The 4,882-nt window shown below is 49.2% G+C and overlaps 1 pseudogene; it reads right to left on the reverse strand.

Annotated features, from left to right (window-relative positions):
- Positions 1–338: 338 nt before the first annotated feature.
- LOC142570774 (uncharacterized) lies at positions 339–1,257 on the reverse strand (annotated as a pseudogene).
- Between the last annotated feature and the right edge of the window lie 3,625 nt (positions 1,258–4,882).

Consider the following 4,882-nt stretch of genomic DNA (forward strand, 5'->3'; position numbering starts at 1 on the left):
TCAGTCAATGTGGCTATCTAAGAGCCACTGTCTGGAAAGGCGTCGACAGTTCGAACACCTGTTACATGAGCTTCTATGACAGCGCACTGCATGAGTGGTCTCTGTAATCAAGACATGACCACAATATGGGTATGGCTCTTGTCTGGGAGTCTCTGACGTGTAGTTCGGGATGCCGGGCACCTGGCAGACAGATGGCCTAACTGTCGGCAATTGAAACACGTGGCTGTGCTGAGGTCTTGGCCACTACGGTATGCTGGTGCACCATACTGAGCGGAGATGGCAGCTTACTTGGCTTCCTGCACGTGAACGGGCACGTCGGCAATGCGCTGGCGCGGCCGTTAAGGCGGTGGAGTGGTGGGCTGTTGCCTAGAGTTTTGAGGCGCCTGGTCTGAATTCTTGGGTGTTGTAGACTTAGGCGGGTAATCATACTGCGACTTGCGCTGGAGATCGGCAGGCAATGGGCTAGAGTAGGGCTGCATTCGGGCGTGCTGAGCGCATTTGTAGAAATTGATGCACGTCGCCAAAAAATCACTTACGGCAGAGGGTTGGCTGGCAGCGATGGCGGCGATAACGTGCTGCTCACGTAAGCCTTGAAGAAGGTAGTCGATCTTCTGCCCTTCGGAAAGCTGGACAGGGCATTGCCCCACCAGTCGCAATTTCGCGAAGGCGTATTGGCGGAGATTCTCATCGGCGTGTTGGTTAATCTTGAGGACGCGCTCCAGCCACTCGATGAGGGAGAGCTCAGAGGAGAGAGTGTACTTGAGCGCGTTGCTCCATTCCTGCCATGTCGCATACTGGTGGCCGAATGTCAAGTGCCAATCGCGAGCTGTACCCTTCAGTTTGCTGGAAGCGATGAGGCGAGTAGTGGCGTCATCCCAAGAGGCGAGTTGTTGCACTCGACGGACTCCGTGAAGCCATGCGTTGACATGTTGTCTCGGGGATTCGTCAAAGAGTGTAATCGAGGCTGAAAGGTCGGGCAAGGTCGTTACAACTGTCGAAGGCCGGGGCAAGTGCTCCATCAAAACCGCGAGATCTTTAATAGTGGCGGAAACCAATGAAAAGCTTCCGGCCGCCGGCGTTTGTTCCGGCGTCGGAATCGATTCACGGTTTGCTTGGATATCGGCGTAAGCGCTGAATATGATCGTCTTTCGTACCGGACATGTACAAGTTGCGCCTTTTGAGTTCTTCTCTGACAAGCTCTACACTCAAGCGAGACGTGATCGCCCTGTCCAATTCATGCCAATTAATTCCAGGCATAATGAAGTATAGTTATGGCGAGGGCTTGCTTGAGTCGAACGCCAGAGTAGGCTTAACTTTGTTTGAAAAGTTCGAACGGCGTTGCAGGCGGAGTAGGCTTAGCTGTGGTCCAGAAGTTCGAACGGCGCTCTAGGTTTACCTTGAAAGAACGCGTCGAACTGTGCAAAGGCTTAGAAGGCTGTTCATGAATATGTTAAATGGCTTGGAAGGCTTCGATTACTCCCTAATGGCTTTGCAGGCTTTGGTTACTCAATCATCATTGGATAAAGACGGGCTTCACGATACTCCAATATGCTGATGTGCAGTTGCTGAGGCTCGTCGTCGACTGCGCCAGATGTGAGGCTCGAGGACGAACAACTGCAGGCACACGGGCGCTCTCTCTTGGTAATTACATGTTTAATAACGACAGTAACGAAAAATACTGCGGCGCAACAGGGCGACGCTCGCACACGCACACAAAACGGTCATTCCACAGGCAACGCGCCCAGTTCTAGGCAGTCTCTGCTGGCCTCTCCCCAGGCACCCTCTAGTAGGTTGAGGGCGAAATGCTAAACGGAGCAGCTGCGGGTGCTGCCATCTGTTCAGAGACACAGGAGATGGGCAGTGCAGGATGGCTGACACCTCACACTGCAATGGGAAACAGCAAACAAAATCGTGAACTTTGTGGGCCCGATTACGCGAGTTCACACGCAAAAGATATAAAGTTATTGGCAGAAAATGAAGCGCCACCTCCTCTCCGCCGGCTACAGGGTAACTGCACCGCTGCTGGAGTCGCACCTCACATGGCTGTCGTGGCAGTCAATCAATGGTCACACGTGCTGCAAAAACTCATTTCTGCATTTGTTAGAAACCATCGCTCGGCCCTACCCTGTATGAAGACTTTCCTGCGCTTGTTAGAAGGCATCATTCGGTGCTACCCAGTGTGAAGGTGCATCACAAAGTAAAGGAAAATAAAGCGTAGTTTTCTGACTCTTTGCTTTTGTATGAATCTTTTCCGGCATTGCTGCGCCGCGCTTACCTACACGGCACGCCAGCGGCACGTCACTTCCACGCTAACCGACGAACTCTTCGGCTGTTGAAAGCCCAGTTGAAAATGCAGGAGCACACCCATCTGCGCTCGGAAAAGTGGGCGCAAGCACGTAGCGAGCCGTGCCAATCCAATCCAGAAGGCAGAGGACGAGGGCGAGAATAGGTGACACTAAGCTCAGTGTTACCAAGCTGCTTATGAGAGTGGTATTGCCTCCATCAGGATCGCCAGTGCGTGCACAGAACCATTCAGTAGACTGGTTTAGGGAAGGATGACCGAAAGAACGAGAACGTAAGAAAACACTGGTATGACGAGTTGTTCTGTCAGATCGTGTTACATAGCTATGTTTTTCTAGGATCTTCTCCCTCGAGCGAGATGGTCTTAGAACAGCATTAATACTGCTTTTTTACAGCTTTTCTACAGCTCATTCAATCATCAGCTGCATTCTTTTAATAGGACAAATGACAAAATAAGACAGAGGAGCCAGTGCCGCCGTGCCTGCTGCATACATGCTTACCTTTCCTGACGCAGTTAAGACGCGGCATTAGCTCTGCTACTGCGTGATATAGGGTCATTGTGTATGATAAAAAAGTTAAAAAGAACCAAATAAATTAATGCAGTAAGCGTGGTCAAATGTTGCGGAGCGGTATAAAGGGACCTGCCTCGCAAGATGGGTTGAATAAATTGGCGTCCTGAAGTCACAGTAGACTTGGCTTACTCGGTGAAGCACACCCAATACTATTGCGGTGAAGCATGTCAAAAGTGAAGAGGGGCCACAGTCACGGAACATATAATGTGTTCTTTAATGATGTACGCGCGCCACCGCCTTCTCCTGTTACACTACGTGCGCCGAGGCGCCTAACAAGTGCAGGCGTTCAGAGCTTTTCGGACGTGGCTGTGATGCTTTGAACCGTTGGTTTGTCGACCAAGTACGCCAATGTTTACACGGTCATCTTTTTCTGAACTGTCCATTTCTTCCATAATAGCTACATAACTTCATAGTTTCCTCTCCAACTGCTTTGGTTATATGCAAGTCAAGATGTTCTCTTTAGCCGAGCGCAATTTTTGAAAGCGAAACAACGCTTTTGCACCAGTACTGCCATCGCCCATTTACAACACAGTCAATCAATGTCATTATGCATGTCACTGGGAGACCACCGAACGCGGGGAACTCATTCGCGTGCGTGGAACTAGCCATGAGAACAGCGTGCCTGTTGAGAAGTAGCTTTGCCGCAAAGGCTAGACACCCTTGGTATGCTTCACCGCAAAACATTTTGATGTCTAACCGCTTTACATGTTTGTACTGCGGTGAAGGTAACCTTACAAAACCGACTTTAGGCTGTTTCACATGCTGCGACTGCAACGACGAAAATCGGTGCTGTCGCACGCGTCGCAATGCGATTTTTAGAGGGCTCATTTCACATGATTGCGATTTCAACAATGCGACTGGTGCGACGCCCAGGGTTGCTTACAGCCAGGTTTCGCGGCACACGCTGCATAATTACTTTATTGTAGTGAATAAAACGTTTACACTATAATATTATTGACTTATCTTGATTAGAAGCAAATAATATGTACGTTTACTAATTTAAAACCGTTAGTTAAGATTTGTCTTGGAGTGCGCGACGGCGGTTTCTGTAGTTCAGTGCAACATCGCGCACGTAAACAGCTGCTCGCAGGCGGTTCAGCAATTCTTTATTCTATGGTTCAGCGCTGTGTGTTGTCTTATCTACCTTCTATGACCGTTTCGTTTTGCCCGCGCTACAACAATCTACAAGATGGCCTACCGACAAGTTCATATAGCTGCCCTCACCGTATATGCAGTATTCGGAGTTCGGCTGCACGAAGTTGTCGTGTCAGCCCAACAAGATCCTCGCGCTACCCGTGCTCGGCGTCAGCTTTTGGAGAAATGATGCGTGTATATTGCCCGTCATTGCGCATATGTGGTGCCTGCACCTAGCCATATTCTTACGCCAAACGCATCAAGAAGCACCAACCCGAACGCCCGCGTGTGCCCCTGAACGAAGCCTCAAACGATCTGTGTGATTACGACGTGGAATGAAAATTGTGTTGTGAAATTCAACCTTAGCGCTAGCCTGGTTCGTCCATCGCCGTGCTTGCGCTGCGTATATATGGGAGCCCTCTATAAATATTTCTAAAGGCGCAAAAGCCGACGAATCAAATGTTTCGAGCAGTTACCGTCACTTTTGTAGAAACCTGTACGTTGTAACATAGCATTCTAAAAGACACACTTCTCATCCACTTTGTTGTCCCGTGTCTCGCGCTGGTACTATACTCGGAACTTCTAACAAGAAGACCATATCAATACGCGCTATCCATAATGCAGGATCGTGGGCCCACGGCAGGCGCACTTGCCGTAGAATTTTTCAGCTTTCTGCTCAGCCTCGCACGCCTCTCACGGTTAGCCTGTTCTGTGGAAATAAATATTATTATCAATGTTATTAGATATTATAGTTTCTTCACTGTAATTTATAGCAATCTTCCAGATTTCTTAAGATAGTCATGCATTTAACCTGTATTAGATCAACATTGTTACGACATGCTTATGGGTGTCATTTCAAACTAGATTGCTCAGCC

Source organism: Dermacentor variabilis, chromosome 2 (genome assembly GCF_050947875.1).
Source record: "Dermacentor variabilis isolate Ectoservices chromosome 2, ASM5094787v1, whole genome shotgun sequence".
Taxonomy (NCBI): Eukaryota; Metazoa; Arthropoda; class Arachnida; order Ixodida; family Ixodidae; genus Dermacentor; species Dermacentor variabilis.